Consider the following 24,867-nt stretch of genomic DNA (forward strand, 5'->3'; position numbering starts at 1 on the left):
TTAGGAGTAAATGGATCCCGTGAGAGGAATGAGGTAGGAAATTATGTTTACTTCTTATTTTGTGACAATTCATCTTTTTAATACTACTTACCTTTAAATACCGGATTGGTATTTAACCCTAGAGAAATCGTAATATTACTTTTAGTGTCAGAAAAAATGTCTAAAGTAAACTAAACTCATGCTTAAAATAAGTTTTTAGCGATTTTAAACATGGGAGGCTTAGGCCTTTTAACGTTATTCTTTTTAACCCAAATCATCGTCAATTTAACGTTAATCAACCCCCGTTTAACGTCAACATGCAGTGTGATTAACATGAGGACGATCTAAGACACTTATACATTTTTAGAATTGGTATGTGTATATAGGCTCATTTGGAAAATAAGGGAAAAGTTTGTCCCCTAAAGAAGCTGGTTCTATCAGAGTAAGCAGGTTGGGAAATAAAAACAACTTTATTATTTTCATAAGTTCATAAGTTTTCATAAGTTCATCTCACTAATACTTATAGTTTACCATACAACCTTTCACAAGAATTGAAAACGTTACTATATGAATTAATAACGGTAATGGCTGATTAACAGGCAATTGCTTAATGGAAACTAACCACTGACTCCGGCACAAAATGTTTGGGGCAAGCTGAATAACCATATCACCTTACACTTTGATCTATTTAATATAATATACTGTATAAGACTTTTATCTTAATTGAAGAGATTGTAAAACAAATCAGACTAAACAAAATCTTAATGCATTTTCTATGGGCTGTGTTTGATGTCATTTGTCACAGTGTTGAATTATATTTATTCTCTGTAGTTAAACTTATAATAATACATTTAAATTAACTAACAAGCACATATCATTTGATTGTAGGGAATTGAAGTGTCATGTCCATTTTTTATGGTGACTTTTTATAATGTATTACTTTAAAATGCTGTATGAAGGTCGCCTTATACAATAAAATCTTACTAGTCTACCTGTTGCTCGAATTCGAGCAATTGCGAAGCATTACAGGCGACTCAAAGATTATGGAAATACTCACAATCTACACAACAGTTAGATATAATGAAAATCTTTTGTAAATATCTTATCTTTTTTCAAAAAGCTGATCTTGTTTTTCTAGTGTTTTCTACAAATTTTCCCCTCTCATAGCCGCTTTAGGTTGTCTATGATAACGATTATAAATGAAAAAAAAACATTATTTCTATTTCTTCTACTTGGTTGTGTTCTATGACTTTTTCTATGTTTCCATTGTTTGCAAATCGGTTATTTCAATGATTGCTCATGAAATGTAGAACAGTGTTAATTCAGTTTTATTTTTAGCCTATATCAAATTGTCCAGGATTTCTCGCTCTTTTCCATTCTAATAATTACACCAACCCAAGTTTTGTCTACAGATGCAATATGCCAACGAATATCACCTACGTACAATCTCCAAGAAGTGGTAAAAAGGCAGAAACCAACCCATACAATAGATATAAGTTAACTCCAAAAGAAATAATTTTAGGAGTTACTGTGATATTAGGATTTTCCACTGATTTGGTAACAGAACATTATATTGCAAAACATGACACGATGCAGAAGAAAATCCATTTTAAAATCAGAAAAACCCATTGCAAATCTGTACTTCATTTTGACAAATTCAATAAATCACAATTTAAATATTAACAGCTGTTTCATTAAAAAGTAGTGTAGAATTATGCATATGGTCGTAATGTAAACAAATCTGAAGAGGCAACTTTAAAGGCTTCTGGGGCAGAGCCCCTAGGGAATTTACCTCGTTCCTCTTTTGATGGCTCATCTACAGACCAAGACCTTTCTTTAGAGACCCCTACCAAATTTCTACGCCCAGCCGTTCTCTCAAATTAGCTGTGACAAAAACCCCGTTTTCCTCCATAAGAATAACATGGGATGGGAATTCAAAGGCCACTGGGGCAGAGCCCCAAGGGAATTCACCATTTTTCTCTTTTGATGGCTCATCTACAGACCAAGGCCTTTCTTTAGACACCTCTACCGAGTTTCTACGCCCAGCCGTTCTCTCAAAATAGCTGTGACAAAGAAAAACTGTTTCAAATTAATATACAGGGTGATCAACTCAAGGAGGCTACCATTGGGATATCGGAAACGGTAAGAATTAGAAAAAACTTTAAATGGGGAACATTCCTTTATTTTTTGTGGCAGTTAAAAAAAATGATTTTATTTTTTCGAAATTCAGCCGCCATTTTCCAAAATGGCGGCCAACTTCGAAATTTCTTATAGAACACCCTATATTTTATCATGGTTTCGGATAGAACCGGCAATTGAAAAACTTTTTTAATTTTGCCATTTTTTCGATAAACCTACTCGTTTAGGAGTTACAGCCTATGGAAAATGACTTCCGGTGTACATTTTACATCCTAGTCAAGCTCCACTTAGCTCCTAATCAAGTGGGTTTATAGCGAAAATGTGAAAAGTAAATAAGTCAAATAAGTCTTAAAATTGCATCCACATTCCAAAAAGACCATAAAATTTGTTAAAACTATTATTTCTATTATTTCAAAAATGGTGGTCATTTTCCAAAATGGCGGCAAACATTAAAAGTGGAAAACTGTGTATTTTATGGTCTTTTTGGAATGTGGATGCAATATTAAGACTTCTTTGACTTATTTACTCTTCGCATTTTCGCTATAAACCTACTTGTTTAGGAGCTACATGATGTAAAATGTACACCGGAAGTCATTTTTCCATAGGCTGTAACTCCTAAACGAGTGGGTTTAAAAAAAAAATGGCAAGAATAAAAAAGTTTTTAAATTGCCTGTTCTATCCGAAACCATGATAAAATATAGGGTGTTCTATAAGAAATTTCAAAGTTGGCCTCCATTTTGGAAAATGGCGGCTGAATTTCGAAAAAATAAAATCATTTTTTTAACTGCCACAAAAAATAAAGGAATGTTCCCCATTTAAAGTTTTTTTCTAATTCTTACCGTTTCCGATATCCCAATGGTGGCCTCCTTGAGTTGATCACCCTGTATAGATTTGTTTCTAGTCACAGCTGCTAGGATATTTTCTTACACAATTCAAAGTGTGTCTGACTGTTGGCACGATAACTCGAGTAAAAACTATCCGATTTCAATGAAATTTGGTATAAACGTGAAAAACAAAATGTTCATTCGACCAAATCCGCGAACCAGCAAGATATGACAATGGGAACGGAGTTTTATGGATTTTTTACAGGGTTAAAAATTGAGTTTTCCCATTTTTGACCACCCAAACCTACAAATTAGGTTTTATTATTTAGTGGAGCTTAATAAACAAAACTTTAGTATGCTGAAGCGTACGATAAAGTGTTACAGTTGAAAATCATTGTTTTCTTAAAACAGTTTTTTTAATTCTGATGGAAAATAAGTTTTCTGTTGTAGTTTTCTTCTTACAGATAAATTTTCATCAAGTTTGCTTAGTTCTAACTACATACTTCATACTAAGCCAATTGACATTTCACTAAAACATACTTTATTACTCTGCACCAACAAACCTAAGTACAAAAAAAAATATATACAGTAACATAATATTTTATTGGAAATATAGTCATGCGAATGGAAAATCGCGTAATCCTCAGGTTTGCAGGAGTATTTATGTTTGCTGGGTTGTTCATGTAAACAAGGTTACGTTTGAATCTTTTTTGAAAATAACTTCAATTTAAATAAATATATCCGTAACTCTGGTCTATAATCAGGACATTGCTTAAGACTTTTAAATTTTATTTAAAGGATGAATTTTCCTTACAGTTTTTATACCAATTAAACAGTATGTACTTTTGTTTCAAATGTTGTAAGTTCAAATCAAATAAAAATATAATTGAATCATTCCACTTTTATGGCACTCCATTGGGGAAATTATTACAATTGTAACAAAAATCTGATCCTTATTAGGAATGACAACAACATAAAATTTATTTGAACGTAGAACTAGAACCATAATAAGGAAGAATGATAAATTATCCCCTGGTACAGTGCTTCTGCATTTCCTTGTAACATTAGATGAAGAGCTAATTCTACAAGGAAATGCATTCAGCTGTTGTTCTTATCACAACCTTAAAACAATTTACTTCCTTAGGAAAGCTGGTTAAACTTTAAAGGTGGACGTTAATTTTTGTGTTTAAAACTTAATCACTATACGGTGTGTAAATTAAGTCTTGAAACAATTCTGTATTTTTAAACCGAAATTACCTCAAAAATATTTTTTTACCCACCTAACAGGGTAGGTGGTAGGGGGGATGGTGGGTATTCCAAAATTTGATTTATATGAAAAAGCTACCATTTTGGAATACCCTGCTAGGGGTGAGATATTCACTGGTAATTGTGTTTTTGTTTGACAAGCCCTTCAAAATGAGGAGTCACTCAATAGGGGTAACCATTTAAAAGAAATAAGTAACCCTCTACCCCCTACCCTTCTAGGGGGGCTATACAATCTTTTGTGTGTAAAAAATAGCGAAATCTTTGTTAAGAATCAATGCTACAAACAGAATATTACTATCTATTTTGGTTTCAAAAATACAGATTTGTTTCAAGACTTAATTTACACAATGTATAAGCAACTTGTTATATTACATTAAAACAGGATTTAAATTATTTTAAAGGTAGTTTGATTAAAGGTTTACATTTTATTAGATTTTATGGTCCTAGGAAATTTATGAAAAATAAACAATAATAACCTTATTTTAGGTTTGTGTTTTTAAATGGGTGAAACAAATTAAATTTCAAATCCCTTTGATACTAGAATTAGAACGGTAGGGTGACAGTGTCTTTCAAGTTATGTATATATACGTAACTCATATCAACCCTATGACACCTAACGTTCAAGAATGTCAGGACACTAGGAGTAGGAAATAATAGTTTTTTACAACGGATGATATACTTCTCTTAATAACATAGCAGTGTCAAAAACAGTCTACAAATTTCGATTTATAATGTTGAACGAACCATTCACAGACACATGGGTCCGACCCCTGCAACTCATAGCAACACACATATCTTACCGCAATGCATTAGACGATTAGTCCGTCACATAAATTAGTTGATGGAGGGTCAGTAATGATAACAAATCTCCTTACGTTATGGATAGTTTCTAAACGAAACATTAAGCTATATATTGTATTGTGGACCTCTTGTAAAGCAAAACTATCCATTTACTGAAAAGCGTATTTTCAGTTTTAACTTGGTAGATTCAACATTTTACGGCATATTAATTTAATTTCAATTTTCATTCTAACTATTTTGTTCATAAACCCAAAAATTGAAAGCAAGTTTAGTTACAGGTTACAAATCAGATTCCTAAAAGACATAATAAGATTTACAGTTATGTAAAATTGCGATTTATTAATCACTTTAACTATCGAATTTAAAACATAAAATTTGGTATTCTTCAGCTTAAATGTTGTGATTTTAATGTAATAATTGTGGGTTTTAAGTCGCTTTTTTACTCCCTAGGTAGTAAATTTCATCAGTAGAGCGTAAAGTGACTCTTTTAAATTCGAGTTCAAATTTTACGATCGAGGTTGGCGCCATGTGACAAGCAAACGCAAGGTTAAAAGAGGCCCGCAACCTCAAAAAAGTCACATAATATTCTAAATGCGTTATATAACTGACTTTATATTGATTTGTTTATTAACTGAATAGATACATTAACAAAAGAACAAATGTTGATTAAAAATTGGCGTGGAATTACACTGGTTCCTTTAAAATCCATTTTTTAGCCCCTGAGCTGAGATGCAAATAAAAATAGGGTTTACCTTTCGTCTACAGCTCAACGAGTTAAACAATTATTGTTTTGCAGTTACTGTATAAAACTGTTTTAAATTTGCTTTTCCATTAAAAAATTCCCATGTTTCTAAGTTGCTATGTTATTTGTTTAAATAATCTTAAAATGTGTCCAATATTTTATGACCACCCTGTATATAAGCAAATATTTACATAAATATTAAAGCAATTCATTAGTTATGTACTTTTTTAATAGAATGTAGATATTGATATACTCCTTGGAACGGAAACATTAACTTTTTGCACATCAAGTTGATCTACATTTTAGGAATGCCCAATAATGTGGTGGGATTAAAGTTTAACCATTGTAATTAAAGTTATAAATTTAGTATATTACCGTATATGGCATAAATGTTTACTTGCCAAAGTTATTCAATGTCAGTCTACATGTTCAGGACAAAAACTTAAAAACTGTGTGACACAAGAGAAATAACAACATTTTACGTTTATATAAGGTTTTTTAAATGACTTAAATACGTCCAACCAGTGTTGTAAATTAAAGGAAATGAATAATGTAAACGAATAGGAGTTTTCAAGAGTAAATTTCTTAAAAAATCTTTATTCAAAACCTGCCTAAATATGATACACAAGCTATCTCGCAAAAATATCTACAGAAAACATTATATAGTAACGAAAGAAGTATATCATGATATATACTAATACATGTGGGATTAGCAATTTTGAAATTGGAAAATTTAAATCATACTATGAAAGGTCTTTTCATCGAGGTATTAAATTGAGTACAAATAGAATTGAGCATCGTTGAGCTCATTGAGGCGAATGATTCAATTCCAACTACTTGAAGAATACTTCCAAGAGAAATATTGGAAATTAATTTGATACCATTCTATCAAAAGTACTTTGAAGTTTGTTTCTTTTGTTATTTAATGAAAATATAGCCAACATTAACTCTGTAGTAATGAGAAAACACATCTTGTCCCTCTAGTCTAATCCCAAAGCTAGTAAAATCATACCAAATAGGAAAACACCACGAATACTTGAAAAGAACCCGTATGGATCATACTAGAATAAAACCCGGTATGGATCATAAACATAAACAAATGACGTTTTTGGCCCAAACATATACATTATTTATATTGCTTTAATGGAACTGCCAAAACATGTTAATGCTATTATTATAGGATTCGGGCCAACAACGTCATTTGTTTACGTTTATGATCCATACCGGGTTTTATTCTAGTATTCGTGGAAAATATTTTTTGTCCTTAGACTCTTGGCACGAGCCCGGGACTGTTTTTCACATTACTTCAGGGTAGAACTAGGGGTTGCGACATTGTCACTTGGATAAAATCCATTGGTGATTTGGTCGGGATTTGAACCTGGGACCTCAGTGACTGAAGACCAGCGCTCCTAATCACTAGACCAACTCCCAGGAAGAAAAGTGTTGGATAACGGGTTACAAGCAAGTTTAGTGTATCGTCCATTTTAATTTGACTTGTCGTAGTTTTATAATCAAACAATTAAAAGCTACGTTTGAATGTGACATGTTAAACTGATATTAGTGCCAGTAAAGAGTGTATATTTAAGTTAAAACTATATTTCACTTTCATTAGATAGGACCTACAATGGTTTTACTGTGTAAACGTTATACGTCAACATTATAAAGGTACAGCTTTTAGTAAATTTCCTCTAAAAGAGACAATTAAGTCCCGTAATTACTCGTAAACACGCAAATAAATTTCTAAAAGCTCTATTAACAGAGCATTAAAGAAATAATGGCAAGGTATTAACAAACGTTAATATAGCCTTACGTTATAAAAAAGTATATTTAAAGTGGTGCCAGTTATGCTGTAAATTGATCTTTAAAAACTCGTGTTCTACGAGTATAGTAAATAAAATTAAGAAAATAACTATTTCCTTATACAGTTGTTATCGTAAAAACAATCTTTATTCACGAATTCTTAAAACAAAATTCCTCGATCTTTTGTCACTGACCTATATGATTTTTGTTGTTTTGTAACTTTAACAAAATGCTCATACGAAAAGCTTATGGTAGTAAGCACATGGCAAACAGATGAAGTTCGTAAATGTTTCTAGTGTATTTACAAAACAACATTTACACACTTAATAATGACATATTTTTGAAGCGGCGAACAATAACAATGCAAGAAGCTGTATTGTGGAAAATAATCTATTTCCTAGGACATATTGAAATAAAAGGTCACACTGTGTGCTGTTGAAAAGAAATCGCTAGTAAATAAGACTCCCTTCAGAACCACTTCAATATTTGCACAAGTGAGAAATATGAAGTACGTACAAATAGAGATAGAACTTTCGATCCAGTCCCTAGAGTATTAACATAGAATATTTCCCCAAAATCAGTCCTAAATCATTTTGACACGCCTGCTTTTCAAGTACAATGCAGCATTCAAGACAGACGTTTAAGGAATATTCATTCGAGTGCGGAAAAATACTTTTCCTACAGTTACCTAACAATGTACATATTCTCTCACTGATTTGAGAAAGCAAAGTGGCCAATTCGCTCATCAGTGAGACAATGTTAACATTGTCTCACTCTAATTACTTTGTCTCACTCCAGATTTGCAACGTGAAGGCACGAAATAGTGAGCGCGTAACATGCAGTCAATGTCGTATGCGCGCGAAATACGTTGGCAGCACCGGCTGTAAATCAGCTGGTCAGCTGTTGTACTGTTGTATTTGTCACTTCACATTTAATGTTATATTAAAAGTTCACTTCTGTGTAAAAATAGGTTATGTTTCTTCACCAATTTATTTGTTTTATGGTAACTGTAGGAAAAGTATAATGTGCAACTCGAGTTCAAAGTACAATTTCCTCACTCGAGAAACCATTGGCTCGTGAGTTAAGGATTTCTCTCGAGTGAGTCAATTGCTCACTTTTCTCACTAGTTGCACAATAGTTATTTGTGCAACTAGTGAGAAAAGTGAACAATTGACTCACTCGAGAGAAATCCTTACTCACGAGCCGTAGGCGAGTGAGGAATGGTTTCTCGAGTGAGGCAATTGTACTTTGAACTCGAGTTGCACATTATACTTTTCCTACAGTTACCATAAAACCATAATTTTGTTACCATAATTTATGAAGAAACATAACCTATTTTTGCACAGTGAACTTTTAATATAACATTTAATGTGAAGTGACAAATACAACAGTACAACAGCTGACCAGCTGATTTACAGCCAGTGCTGCCAACGTATTTCGCGCGCATACGACGTTGCCTGCATGTTACGTGCTCACTATTTCGTGCCTTCACGTTGCAAATCTGGAGTGAGACAAAGTAATTAGAGTGAGACAATGTTAACATTGTCTCACTGATGAGCGAATTGGCCACTTTGCTTTCTCAAATCAGTGAGAGAACATGTATATTGTTAGGTAACTGTAGGAAAATAACTATTACTTACGAAACATAATACATTCTTTGATAGTTTTTAACCGTCTTACATGACAAGAAAAAATATTCATAATTGCTGTTATATTTGTTTAGATCCATCTAAGAGCACGTTTTTGACGTGTCCTTAAACTCTTGTTCTAGATCTGTATTTTTTATATCTACAATATTTTTATTTCAAATTACAAAATATAAATATATATTATTGTTTGTAAACCATTAGTTTCGCATTCATCAGTTGAACATGATAAGTTGGATTCAAAACCAATACAATAACTTTGCAACTATTACTACATACAGCACACAACTTCTACATACATACATAACTTCTAATATTAGTACTATTAGACAATAATTACAAGAATTACTATTAGTACAAGAATCAAGTGTTTCTATGTTCTAAATAAGTCAAATAATAACTTTTTTTAGGTAGCAGTAGAATTTTTCTTCAACCTAGATGCATGAATGTTCTCGATGAGCTTTAAACAAAATTATGTGTTTATAAGGCTTGATAACAGGCAAGTGACAGTTACATTTATGGAGCATTTAGTAAGGCTACGATAACACCGACTAAACTACACTGTATAAGGCAATTATACGTACGAAGTTGTAGCTATAACCGTTACCTCGGGACAGTTAAGACATTATGAACACAATAATACTTATCTTAATTTCTTGTTGCAGACTAATTGTATTTTTAGGTAAAAAAGTCAGGAAATATAAAAATTTTGTTTCTTTGATGGAGCGTTTAACGTTAAATAACCGATCAGTTACCTACGGTAGAATATATATTAAGGATTTTCGTATTTGGTTCGACATGTATTATTTTGTACACGATTAATGTTTATATCGGCTTTGTCAATTTTAGTAAACTATTTATCACAAAGTTGAAGACTGAACTTATCAATGCTCAGTGTTGTTTGTGTTTAATTTGTCTATTTACTGTTATGTACTCTACTTTAGTTGTAGTTTCAAGTCATTGCATCGTCTGTCATAAGACTGTTACAATACGTGCATTGTTGTAATTGCAGTTTACCGGTGAAAATAAATAAATAAAACTGATGAAGTAATCCCACGAATACTAGAAAAAATACCAGTATGGATCATAAACTTAAACGAATGACGTTTTTGGCAAGAAAAAAACATTACTTAACATTGCTTAAATGGAACTGCCAAAACATATGTTCAATGCTATTAGTATAGGATTTGGGCCAACTACGTCATTTGTTTATACTTATGATCCATACAGGTATTTTTCTAGTATTCGTGAGTAATTCTTCTCCACATTACCACATGTTAGTTTCTTTAACAATAAAACATACCTAAAATGTAATAAACAAATAAAAATAAGGTACCAGACTAGGCCTATTTATGCTATATCAAGATAATAATAATGAAAGAAAAATGTCAGGCACACAGTTCATATGTTTTAGTCGCACTACTTTCCAAAGAAAAATTCTGAAAAAGAAAACAGAGTTATATGTGTAAGGATTGGATACTATGGTTTGTCTTGAGGGTAAGCATTATTAAGGATTATATTAGTGGTACTGTATTATATTATAAGTATTATTCTAAGTTCAAGTCTCAAGAAAGTTAATTTGACATAGTAAAAAATGTAGTATAATTGGTAAAGTTTAGTACGATCCATACGATTGGGATTAGTGTTCAAATGAAAGCTCAATCGGCTTGTTGTTCAGGGATTAAACAAAAACAATGTGTATTACTGTTGACTGAAAATAAACGTTCCAATGTGAAACAATATTTTTTATTTAATATATAAAACTGCAAACACATTTTACCAGAAACCAACAACTCTTTATTAGTCAATATGAAAAATGTTGATTAATACGATCGTGTCCGTACTTTTTAAAACGTTTTTATTAGGTCACTTTCTTGTCCGCTACAAATTTTGCAACCGATTTTAGACTAACTTCCCGATGAGCTAGGGACTTGAAACTTGAAACATATCTCACAAATGGAAGACAATGCAATATTATACAATTTAATTTTCATATTTCCCTTGGGCTACGCCCCATGGGCTTGTTTTTATTAAATCGATTTCTTGCAAATTTTGATACTTCCCAATGAGCTAGAGACTTGAAATTTGAAACATAGATCACAAATGGATGACATTGCAATATTATATAATTTAATTTTCATATTTCCTTTCGGGCTACGCCCCATGGGCTTGTTTTTATTAGCTCGCTTTCCTACAAATTTTGATATCAATTTTAGACGATGTTCCCGATAAGCTAGAGACTTGAAATTTGAAACATAGCTCACAAATGCATGACAATGCAATATTATATCATTTAATTTCATATTTCCTTTGAGCTACGCCCCATGGACTTCCAAATTTTTCATGTTTACATTTTGAAAGAATGTAAATAAATGTATCAATTAATTTAAGTCAGCTGTAAATACTTAAATTTGACAGTTCAAAGAGCAGAGGTTAAGAGGTACAGGTTATGCTCCCAAGAGATTCTTCATACAAACATTTCAAAATATAGATAAACAATCTGATTGCAGATATACAGATGTTTGTTAATAATGTAAATTGTTATTAATTTAATGTTCTATGAAGTAAACAATAAATTAAATAGATTGATATATTTATAGTTACAGTAGTAGGTAGGCCATACATTCAATCTAATACATAATTATATGAAAAGAAACTCAAATAAACCTTAGATTTCCCACATGCCTTTGTCTTAATCTGATATAGATGCTTGAAATAGATTTAACATCCTCACGCATTAAAAAACTAAAAAATAGAAAATAATTTATAAATAAACAACTTTTTTTAAACAAAACGTTTTTAAACGCCCTAAAAAGTAAAAAATAATTTACAAATAATTTATAAATATGTTTAGAGAGTATAAATACTTGTACGATTTAAAACGAAAAACGTGGGGTGCATGCAATAGATAGTTTACCTTCACCTACTGAACTAATGTATCATTATCAATTAATTGCATGCACCCAACGTTTTTCGTTTTAAATCGTACAAGTATTTATACTCTCTCAACATATTTATAAAATATTTGTAAATTATTTTCTACTTTTTAGGGCGTTTAAAAACGTTTTGTTTAAAAAAGTTTTTTATTTATAAATTATTTCTTTTAATATGATGTAATTATTTACTAGAAATGCATATTGATTTGTTAAGATAAGGGAATATTTTTTAAATAACCCTTTTCAGGTGTTTCAAACCAACCACTTCATATTATGTGTGGTATCCTTTGAAACCTCTGATCTTGAAACAGCATTGATTATAAATCCTTACTTTATCTTAAGTAGAAACTAATAAAGGATTACCTATGTATTTGAAGCTATGTAATTAATACATCGATGTTTGGCAAATATATAAATGTACTTAATACGAAGAAATGAAACCTATATATACACTAAAATATTACTTTTATTCAATTTAAAAACGTTACTTACTATTAAGATAAGTAGAGTTGTCAAATAAGCTATTTAATCTCTAAATAAGTCATTTGCAAGAATAAATAAACAACATAAATACAGATATTTGTGTTGCCAATTGTCTAATGTAAATTAATAACTGCTAAGCTAAGTTGTAGTATCAAATGAGGGTCTTACATAGGATTACTACTTGTAATCTCATCCAAGGCATAACTACAATAGGCTAACACGATGAAAGATATTGTAAGTGGTACATTAGCTTAGTCATTGCTAAGCAAAGCAGTTTTTTAACTTTTACAATAAAACTACAACCATCTATTGTTGAACAATAAAAATTTAATCAACCAGTAACATTGGGAAAAATATAGCTAACCAATTGTTTGTTTGATTTAAATTACCTTTCTTCAGAATAAAAATTTGGTGAATTCTCGTACTTAATGCTCGGATTATAATAATACTGTTGTGATGAAACAAAACACATCTCTCCACACTTTAAAAGCTGTAAGCCCATTGTGTGTTTGCAAAAACTCAAAACAAGCTAAATGAAAACTGTGACCTCTAAAAACAATAAATCCTTCTTTATAAACAAAGTTTGTTTGTTTCCAGTGTTAAACTTTTGTTAGACTAATAATAATTAACTTGCACTTATACTTTGTATCAAAACTCAAGAAAGGTCTTTCTATAACGGTTTCTACTGCCCTACTACTATAATACAATCCCTGTTAGACAATTTTCCTAGTTGTTTTATTTGTTAGTAAATTATCTGGTTTTAATTGCCCTCATCTAGATACTCATTTCAGTTCGTACGGAAAACTATGTATTTTAAAAACAATTGGAATAACTAATTGTTTTATAAGGTAGACATGACATGTATTAATGTGACTAGTTCAATATTTGATTTTAAATTCCTGGTTGCACATTTTTAAGTCATTTGGTAAATGAAACATAAAAATATGCCTAGAATACTACGAATATTAGTATGTCGTTTTGAAAAAAATTAAAAAAGTGTAAAGTAAGACATCGATTGTATCTATCACTTTTGCCGAATGGTTTTATAAAATAATTAATTATTTAATTCTACAATTTCAATTAGGATTATGTCTCGAATAAATTGGATTCTTTAAATGCAATTAAAACTCAATTTCTAATTTTAAATGCTAGCTTATGTTTAATATTATACAAATAAATTAAGCAACCAACGCAAAAAATGTTGTTTGGAAAAAAAATTTAAAAAACTATTTATCTCTGAAATCCAATTTAAAGATCCAATCGAGAACCAATTGAGCTGTATAGAAAGTGGTTGAAAAACTTAATTTAATTCTGTGAGCCGTGACTATTTCCACCGGGCGAATGTCACGACTCATATTCAATGGTTCAAGTGTTTTTTTTATAGTAGGCTAGTTTAGTGTGTCGTTTTGTTACTTCCACGACCCCGAACAAGGCTGTGGGGTTTTGTTCTTTTTACCCTTTCCGCCAGCAACTTATAGGTTCAGCGACGTCAGAGCCGTTTGCCTCGCAGAGGATTTTCTGAACAAAGTATTCTTTTACATCTGTCCCTATGCTTTACCTTTTGCAAAGCAGTTTTGTTCATTGTTCATTCCTCTTGTTCTGCTACGCAATGGAGTAAATTTTAGTACGCCCTGCGCGCCTTTTGGGTGAGTTTTTCACATTTTTCTAAAGTTAGGTTAGACACATGTTGCACTAGGTTTGGAACCTAGTCTTGGGGTCGTGGAACCCTTTTGTTAGTCAGTTTCCCTGTTCTCTGTTGTTTTTATAGAATTCAGGGCTTTGTCCGAAATGCTAGGCCTAGAATTGACTGAGAAATGTTTGTTGGAAGGCCGCTATTTGAGAGAGACTGCCAAGTCAGTTTTTGTCCTTTTGACTGTTTGTGGTAGGCCTAGGCTTACTATTTTGCTCTTTAAATGTAAATGTCTTAGGCTACTACCTTTGGTAGCCCTTTGCTCTGTGTCCCGTAAAAATTTTAGTGTTGTTTTGTCTTGTAAAATTTTCAGTTTGTGTTACCCAGTCAAGTAAGGTTAAAGTCTTTTATTTTGCTTTGTTCTTGCCAAACTAGTTAAATTAAGTTATTTTAACTGCTCTTAAAGCTCCCCAGAAAGTTTGAGTCATTTTAATCAAGTTTTAAGAAAGTTACAGTAATTTTTAGTTTGGCAACTCTCCATTCAGGTTTGAACTGGGTAACCTGGAAGGCCACTGGTTCCTGCCTTTGAGTTAAGGTTTGGAATGGTCTGGAAAAGCTGCTGGAACATTTCCCCCAGCTTTTAAGACCATTCCGAACAAATTCGGATCACAACTTTTGGAGAAATTAGCAGAAATACATGAGTTGTAGCGTTAGGCCTAAAATTTTGTATGGGACGTTTTTTGTCAATTTTAAAGTATTTTTCTGTGTTTAAGTGTCAATTGTTCTCTGTTAACTTGTTCTTCTGGCCACTTTGGACCAGACAATTTAAATTTTTTCTCTCTATTGTTGAAATTTACCACTGTCACATACCCGTCTGGCCTGCTGACACTTTTACCGCAAATATTAATGTTACCGAGCTTGTACTGTTTCACCTGTTAATTGTTTGTTTAAATTTTTGTTACTGTTTAAAATGTTTTATATTGTTAAAGAGCTGTTAAAGAGAGATAAACCTTTTAAAAATTTATAATTTTTTTTGCAAATATGATGTTAGGCCTAATCTGTGGTTTTTTGGAAGTCAGTGAAAAACAAAACAAATGTGTGACAGTGAACCTTGCGGTAATGAACTTAGACTGTGACTACTGTGTTTTCTGGGTTTTGCCACTCAGGGCCCGTGAGGAGGACATCAGATGGACCCGAGCTATTTTGGCGGAGCTATATCGTTGGGATGCCTGACTACCTCGTGGATTATGGTCTCCCTCTCCGTCCTACTGGTTTTCCCCTCCGGTGCTGCTCGCCTGGGAGATGGACCTTCAACCGGTAGCAGAGAAACTTGTCCAACTTGGGGCCAATCCCTTGGACCCTGGGATGCCCCCTCTCTGCTCAGTGTCATAGCCCTTCCACCTAGTGACTGAGATGCCCTAGACAGTTACCGCAAGTTACCACTGTTATTTATTGTCATTTATTGTTAATTAATGTTTAGATTTTTATGTGACTGTTAAAGATTTAAAGCCTATTTATTGTTATTCCTCTTAAATTTTAAATTTCTTTAGCCTACTTGTTGATATTTTAAAATTTTATTACTTTTTTATTAAATTCAATTTTTGGGGCCCCTAATTTATACAAGATACCAAACACTAGATGAAAAGATTATATATTTATTGTTACTATTTTATTACTCAATATTTATCCTATATTTTTCTGAAGGATGAAAATTAAATTAACTTTGACTGAAATTAGACTATTTTGAATTTTTCTAAATTAATGTTTGTAAGTTGGTAGGTCAGAGTGGTATCTAAATTTATTTAAAGTTTAATTGAGAGTATTTAATTCATGTATTGTTGTTGATTTTTGTTGTTGTGTTCATTTAAATGATTAATTACAGCTCGTTTCTCTCAAATGGCGTGTTGTTCTTGAACCTCCATCCATGGTTCTCATTTTGTTAAGTAAAGTTTTGTGGGCCGCTCCTCGGGCCTGCGCATGGATCACGCTTCCATTTCGTTAGTCTGGGTGCAGGCACGAGGGCATGGTTCATCTGAAACAACATAAACCTTTTCTTTTACCATTTTCCATCGTAAGTTATGTTTGCTATAAACATACCTCTTACATTTAGTTCCCTCTGATCAGCATTCCTAAGTATACGGTCAGATTTCATAAGTTTTGCATGGATTACATTTGAAGGAATGGCTGTAGCTTCTGCACCTGAATCAAGTTTCGCTTTAACTAACTGGTTATTGATAAATATTTCCACATACCAACAACTGGAGTCAGTTGTTTTTGGTCTGATTTGATTCGGTCAACTTCTGCATGTTTTCCTTGGCATATCATTTCTAGTTCACCTGCGTGTTTGCTGATAAACTCTTTTTGTTTTCATTTTTGAACTGATTTTTCCAATGTAAGATTTGAATCTTCTTGTAAGTGGGCCGATAAACGTTTGTCAGTTATACCCACTACAATTCTATCACGTATTAGTTCTGCTTTAAGGTTGAACAGTTTCGGCCATTGCGCCAGAAATGCATCCAATAATTCATCTGGTTGTTGTGATCTTGAATTAAACTTTGCTCGTTCGTATATGACATTTCTTTTGCCAGCAGATATGTTATCAAAGCCTTCTGTTACAGATTCATATGAGGCTTTGTCATCTTCTGAGAGGTTGATAAGATATCCTCAGAATCAGGCCCCATACAGTAAATCAAGCAGCTTACTTGTTTTACTTGAGGTTCATTGTCCAGTCCTGATGAAATTCCATACCTTTAAAATCGCTTAAACCACTTTTCCCATAACTCTGGATATTTGGAATCAAAAGGTTCAGGAGGTTGAAACATGACTGATGTAGTCCTATTTTGCTGCAGTCTTGGTTCTAGAACATTTAGTTTTTCTGATGATTGATTTGATTTACTGTTTCCTCTGTTGGATAATGTATTGTTTCTTGGCATAAAAAAAAAACTAAATCGCTACCACCATGTCAAATAATTAAGTTTTATTACGCATTAATAAATGTTACAAACTGAATTATTTGTAAATGCAAAACAACAACAATCACCAGATGATCTTAATAATTGCCAAATCAATATTAAAGAATAATAAACATAGGGCATTACGTATACGTAATATTCTGTGGAATGAACAGTTTTGTCACATAATTACTCGTAATTGGGAGTAAATTTCTGCAAACCCATTCGAAACAAACACTTAAGTGACGTGATGGCATGCAAATAACCTGGTATTAAAAGTAAATTAGAGAACATTTTCACAACAAGTCCAGAAATTGTTCTTAATTTGAAGTTAGGTACACTATTTGTTGTATAATTTGAGCTAACGTTTTTGCATGTTGCGAATAACGATTGATATACTTCCATCAAACATTGCATCTTTCGTTTAGGACAAATATTTAACTGCATATTAATTATTAATCACAGTTTTCTAAGTGCACTTGTTATTTAACAGCTAAATAATATCGCGAAGTAAAAATGTATAATATGTAGAAAGCACTTATTTATTTATCTGTTGAACCGTTCCATAAAAAAATATACTATAGTTAAATTTTTCTTGTTAATAACACAATGACAAATTAATTGTGGCTTACTTATCACATTGTATTTTGATTTGAAAAGTTTAAAAAAATGTCTATGAAGTTTCAATCCCATAATGTGTAAATAATATTACATTCTATTGAAGTGGATTCTCAAGTAAACACAACTTCTTTCCGAAGCACTTTTATATGTAAATATGAGTGAAATATGAAGCAGGTACAAATAGACTGAGAGTTGGCAATCCTGTCTCAAGAGTATTTTCTGTGAGAATGTTTTCCCAAAAGGGTCCTAAATCACTTTGACACACCTTCAGCGGATTCAGTATATTAAGTATGAATATAGTTTTGATATTTGTTTCATTTCTAATAAGTAATATTTGTTTAAGATATATTTATGATGTAATTATATGTTAAAAGATACTAACTAATGATGGCGATAAAAACACTTTTTTCCGACTAAGAATTTGAAGTAGTTTTGTAAAAATGAACTTATTTTGGCAGAAAACTTCAAAGAAAACTGTAAACATTTACTGAAATTTACAAGTAATAGAGAATGTTCTTGGAAATGTTCTGGCCTGGCAGTTTTGGAAAAAGGTCTTGTTGTTGTTGTGGTGGGGCGTAAACACATTTTATTAGGAGCTCGCCCTTTGGCCGAGGCACCGGGTGGAATCGGTGGTAATGACTTGCATCCTTCGGGAGCAAGAGTGTCAAAAGCATGGTCTGTGTCAAAAAAAAAAAAGGTTTGTGTGTACACCCCATCACACAAGTGTTAGGTGTTGTCTAGTGTATGTATCGGTGTATGTTTGTGTGTGTGTACGTTCGTGGGTCATTTGTTGTTGTTTTTTCTTGCGGTACTTGCGGTATGAATGGGCAGGTTCTTCTTTTGGGCCCCATCAGGTGCGTAGGCATCAACGTCCAGAAGCCTTAGGAATTAAATTTCTGTGTTTGTTTTGTAAAAAAAAAAAATTTTGTTGGCTGTTGTTTTGAGTCAAGTGCTGGTTGAGACTCGGTATGGCGTCAATTGTGCCGGAATATTTGAGGAAGCCGGAGCTGGTGTACGAGGTGCGGTCCCGGGGGGAGACTCCTGGAACTGATGTACGCACTTTGCGTACACAGTTCAGACAAATTGCTAGCATGCCTCAAGCTTGGGTTGAGTCTCTCAGTTTGGATGAGGAACTGGAGGCATGTAAAGAGAGGATGGAAGAGCTAAGTGGGGAAATTAATAGTTGGAGTAGTTTGCCTATGGGCTCAGCTAAGGGTTCGGCTATCACACAGCTGACGCACTGGCGTAAGCGTCTGCTCTTGGTTTCAGGGCAACCTGAAATCCAGGATGAAGACAAGAGTTGGGTGGAGGCCAGAATCCTTGAGCTGGAAGGTATTTTGGAGAGTATTAAGGCAGGAAAGTCTGTCAAAGAGAAAGTTGAAATTTTTGAAGACAACCGTTCTTCGGAAATTTCAAACGAAGTACCAAGGTCAGTTGATGATGTGACTCCAGTGGGTACCCCCCAGGCTCCGCCTACGCCAAGTACACTGCTCCAGTTGCCTGCAAGTGTTCAAATGTCAAATGCAAATGTTCAAATGTCAAATGCAAATGTCACACCGTCCCCCTCTCACACGTCCACCTTGGCTGCGGCTACGCTGAATGTCCAGTCCCCATCTCCCTTTCCTTCTCAAGTTCATAGTTCCCCTTCCATCTCTAACTCCTTTGGCAAACTTCCCCATCCCCTTGCCTCTGTCCTGAGTGGTTTCCGGCCGGTGGACGGGTTAGATGTGAATGGTCTTTGTTTTTTTCTGGAGAGTGTTTTGCGCATGCGTGAATACCCTGGCATGTCAGACGCAACTTTGATGGAACTCATTGCTCCATACTGTCTGAAACCGTTGGGGGACAGATTGCTTGATTGTTTGCGCAGGGGCGTCACCTTTGATGTTTTTCATAAAGAAGTTTTGGAGCTTTTCATGCCCCGTCGGGTCATGGAGAAGCTGAAAGTTGAGAGAGTTTTTCGTCCTCAGCAGCCAGCCGAGTCTCTCAGCCAGTACGTGGGGGACATTCGCACGGTGGAAAGGGTCTTGCGTTTGGGGATCAGTGAGCTTGAGCTCATTGACATTGTGCTTCAGGGGTTGAAGCCTGAGGAACGCTCCCGTTTGGTTTTTGCACCACGACCTTCATCTTTTGCGGATCTGGACAGACTTTCCATCCTTTCGAGATCTGTCCAGGACGCTGATTTCCAGAGAGACCAAGCGGCGGGGCATCTTCCCCTAGCTGGTCATCATGCTGTCGTAGCACCCGTGGGGTTGGGTCCCGAACCGCCGCAGTGGCAGAGGCAACCTGTTGTTTGTTTTGGTTGTGGGCAACCAGGTCACATTCGGCGGCATTGCCGTCAAGGTGGAAATTTTGGACGTGGTCCAAAAAACTAGTTTGCTCACAGGAGGAAAATTTGCCCAATCCTTCCTGTGAGGTTGTTGGTGATAATGTAAAGGGCAATAATTTGAAAGTTTTTTCAAGTAAGTCAAATTCTAAGTTAAAGTCAGTTAATGTTTCTGTTGCCTCCCCTTCTGGGAGTGTTGTGCCTGTGACCGAACCTCTGCTGCGGGGGATTGCGGGCCTTGCTTCCATGGGCGTGAAAGCGGCGCGCTCAACTTGCCCACGTCTCAACATCTTCATAGGTTCCACGGTGCAGAAGGCCCTAGTGGATTCTGGGTCAGCCCGTTGCCTCATTTCCTTGTCCCTTTTTGAAAAACTTGAATCGTCTGGGCTTATCAAGCAAGTTGAGCGAAAAACCCCTATCTGCTGGACTGCGTCAAATTCACCCCTTCCCATCATCTATGAAGCCCGTTTCAAGTTCAAAATTGAACATTTTTCTTGGGTTTGGAGTTTTTGGGTGGCTAAGGACCTTTGTTTCCCTGTCATTTTGGGAGCGGATTTTATCAAGCACACTGGCCTAATTTTGGATTTAGGCAGAGGTCAGTGTTTTTTCCGATTTGCGAGACGGGTATTAATATCTTTTGCTGATGAAATTGGTGGTGGTGCTGCGGTAGTCGAGCCTGAGATACCCAGCAAGCCAACAATTGATCCGTTAGGGCATCTGACTACTTGCGAGGCTGAAGCCATCAGAACCTTGTGTTCTCGTTTCCCAGATGTGCTGACGCCAAAGCTTGGAGTCACTAACCTGTTAGAGTACGAGATTCGTCTAACAGAAACCCGTCCCGTTCGCTCTCACCCATACAAATTAGCTCCACCCAAAATGAAAACTCTCAGAAAAATCATTGACGAACTTCTGGAAAATGGTGTCATTGAACCTTCCCGTTCGAGCTACGCTAGTCCAGCTTTTCTCGTCCCAAAACCCAATGGCAAGTCCCGAATGGTTTTGGACTATCGCAAATTGAATGCGCAAATTGAAATCGACTCTGTGCCTCTCCCCGATTTGCATTCTGCGTTTGATTGGTTCGGTAAGGCCAAGTATTTTTCTGTTTTTGATCTGAATCAGGCCTATCATCAGATTCCTTTGAAACCTGAGTCTCGACCTCTCACTGCTTTCTGCGTTCCGTGGAATTTGTATCAGTTCACAAGAGTTCCGATGGGTCTTGCTGTGGGGGCCCAGACTCTCACCAGACTCCTTGATTCCATCTTTCATGATGTCAAGTTCAAGTTTGTGTTCAATTACCTCGACGATCTCTTGGTGTACAGTGAGAGCTTCGAAGATCACCTGATTCATCTTGAAGAAGTCATGAGTAGATTGAATAGGGCTGGCCTTACCGTGAATCCTGACAAGGTTAGTTTTGCAAGCCGGAAATTTCGTTCCTTGGTCATCTTATCTCTCATAGAGGCGTCTGCATCGACCCGCTAGAACCCAGGCTATCAGGGAGTTTCCTCCTCCCAGAGATGTCAAGGGTATTGCTAGGTTCATCGGCATGGTAGGTTTTTACCGACGCTTCATACCCAATGTTGCTGAATTGGCGGCTCCTCTCAATGAGCTTCGGAAGAAGGGCGCCAAGTTTGTCTGGGGTGAAGCGCAGCAGACGTCTTTTGATCTTCTCAAGGAGGCTATCATGCAGCCCCCTGTTTTGGCGATGCCGGATTTCAATCAAAACTTTGTCTTGTGTGGCCCTTTGGTGAGATTGATGGTGTGAAAACTGATTATTGATTCTGTGGTGATGTGATGTATTGATTGTAATTAAGTGAAATGTGTTGGTAATTGGCTGTTGTGGGTGTTAGGGCCTGGAGGACCCTAACATGTTGCAATTAAGAAAGTGCTGTACTCTACTACCATCTTGAAATGACAATTAAATTGGAACGTTGTTGGGGAACCAGAGGGCGGAAATCCTTACCCAGACCAGAAGCAGGCCAAGCCAGCTTTGATTACTTATTTTTAACTATTTAAAAGAACTATAGCTAACCTTCCAACTAAACTGGTAGATAGTGTAAATGGTAATGAATAAAAACAGGTAAATATCACTCCCTAACTCATTACTGAATCAATTTGGACTCATAAGGCGATTCCTGAAAGAATTGATACTTAAGCCTTCAACGTGGTGATTTTTGCATGTCTAGGAATGATTACCTCGTTAAGCGAGGTAATCATATAATTTGGAATTTACATTTCTGCGAATGGGGTGAAAGCCTGCGGCTTCCCCTTAAATAATTAAACTAGCCTATCATCAGATGCTTCCTCCGTCGCAATTGCGGCTGTGTTGTCACAAGAGGTGGATGGTGTTAGGCAGCCAATTGCGTACGCCTCACGCACTTTGAGTCCCTGCGAAAAGAAAAGCTCTTCTGTGTATGAACTCGAGTGTTTGGCTGTCGTGTTTGGAGTCAATAAATTCAGACGCTTTTTGGAGCACAAAGAGTTTTTATTGGAAACCGACAACCAGGCACTCTCGTGGCTTCTCGCACATCCACGCCAGCTTGGGAAAATTGGTCGTTGGGTTGTCCAAATATCGTCCCTTAAGTTCCAAGTGCAACACGTTCGAGGCACTCAGAATGTGATTGCGGACACACTATCTAGGATGTACCATTCACCCGACGATCCTCCTTCTGACCAAGAGCAACCGGGTTGTGCCGTGCTCTTGGAGTTTCCACTCGCCTTTTCTGATTTCATTCCCCATCAGCTGAAGGATCCTGAGCTGGCAAAGATCATTGGTGAGCTTCAAAATGGGGGAGCCCACCCCCCATATTTTCTGTCCAGGGTGCCTTTGCTGTCGCGCTCGGCAGCGAGGTAAACCTAAAGGTTGTGCTGCCTAGTCTTCTAATCCCTATGGTCTTTGAGTATTTTCATTCTTCTCCTGTGGGTGGGCATCTAGGTATCCACAAGACCATTGCGAAGGTTAGGGAAATGTTCATCTGGAAGGGTATGGATCGGGATCTTGCTGCTAGGGTGCGTTCTTGTCAAACGTGCTCACTGAGCAAGCCCGCTCAAAACTCTAAGTTTGGTTTGTTGTCATCTGAGGTGGCGGAAAGACCTTTGGAGAAGGTTTTCATTGACTATGTAGGGCCTCTCCCGCGTAGCAAGTCAGGAAATAAGTTCCTACTTGTTTGTGTGGATGCCTTCTCCAAGTTTTGTTGGCTTTTTCCCTTAAGGAATGCCACTGCACAGCTCACCGTGCAGGTACTTCGAACTCACCTCTTCCAACATTTTGGAATACCCGCCACCATTGTTTCCGACAACGGAACACAGTTTGTTTCCCATCTGTTCAAAAGAATGTGCTTTGGGCACGGAATCCGCCATGTGACTACTTCCCCTTACTATCCACAGCCTTCTCATGCTGAAAGGTTCAATCGCAATCTTCGTTCCGCTCTCATAGCTTTCCATGCTGACAAGCAGACCACCTGGGATCAGGAACTCCTTGGCTTCAGTTTGCTTTCAATACTGCTCACCATGAGAGTCACAAGGCGGTCCCTTTCGAGCTGTTTCTAGGCTATCCGCCTAACAACCCGTTAGCGAATGTGTGGGGAATTGGCGACCTTCTGCCACCTCCTGGTGCGGCTGATGTCAAGGCAACTTGGCAAGCGGCCAGGAGAAACTTGATCAGAGCTAGGGAATTGGTCCGGAGGAAGCACAATCGTGGTAGAGTAGACAACCCTTTCCAGGTGGGGGATTAGGTGTTTTGTAAAGCTCATCCGGCCAGTTCGGCTGTGGACAAGAGAGCTGCCAAGTTGTGTCATCGGTGGTCAGGTCCCCACCGCATCCTGAGGTTTTTGACGCCTGTCACGGCGGAGCTTGGAGATCCGCGGACTGGAAAAGTGTTCCGGAGAGTGCACATTTCTCATCTCAAGCCCTTCCGCGGAACTCTTCCGTAGGCAATTTTCTTTCCTCTTGTGTCTGGGTGGGAAGTGCACTGGGCCAGAGAACCTGATCACTTCTCCTGTCCCCTGTGTTCTGCGAAGGAATTTCCCTCACAAAATTTTCCAGCTCTGGCCAGAGCAAACCCTGGGGGTGAGTTTTCCCCTCAGTTTGGAAGTCCCTTGGTGTTCCCCACCACAGACACTTGAGTTGTCTTTCAGGTCAATCTCTTTTCAGGAAGTGGGGGAGAGGCTTGTTTGTTTGTCCCTTTTGGAGAGGAGTGTCCTCTTTTCGGGGGGGAGGTTGAGCCGTGACTATTTCCACCGGGCGAATGTCACGACTCATATTCAATGGTTCAAGTGTTTTTTTATAGTAGGCTAGTTTAGTGTGTCGTTTTGTTACTTCCACGACCCCGAACAAGGCTGTGGGGTTTTGTTCTTTTTACCCTTTCCGCCAGCAACTTATAGTTCAGCGACGTCAGAGCCGTTTGCCTCGCAGAGGATTTTCTGAACAAAGTATTCTTTTACATCTGTCCCTATGCTTTACCTTTTGCAAAGCAGTTTTGTTCATTGTTCATTCCTCTTGTTCTGCTACGCAATGGAGTAAATTTTAGTACGCCCTGCGCGCCTTTTGGGTGAGTTTTTCACATTTTCTAAAGTTAGGTTAGACACATGTTGCACTAGGTTTGGAACCTAGTCTTGGGGTCGTGGAACCCTTTTGTTAGTCAGTTTCCCTGTTCTCTGTTGTTTTTATAGAATTCAGGGCTTTGTCCGAAATGCTAGGCCTAGAATTGACTGAGAAATGTTTGTTGGAA

The sequence above is a fragment of the Macrosteles quadrilineatus genome, unplaced genomic scaffold, assembly GCF_028750875.1.
Source record: "Macrosteles quadrilineatus isolate MER2022 unplaced genomic scaffold, UCM_ALF_1.0 Scaffold_6__1_contigs__length_79288215, whole genome shotgun sequence".
NCBI lineage: Eukaryota > Metazoa > Arthropoda > Insecta > Hemiptera > Cicadellidae > Macrosteles > Macrosteles quadrilineatus.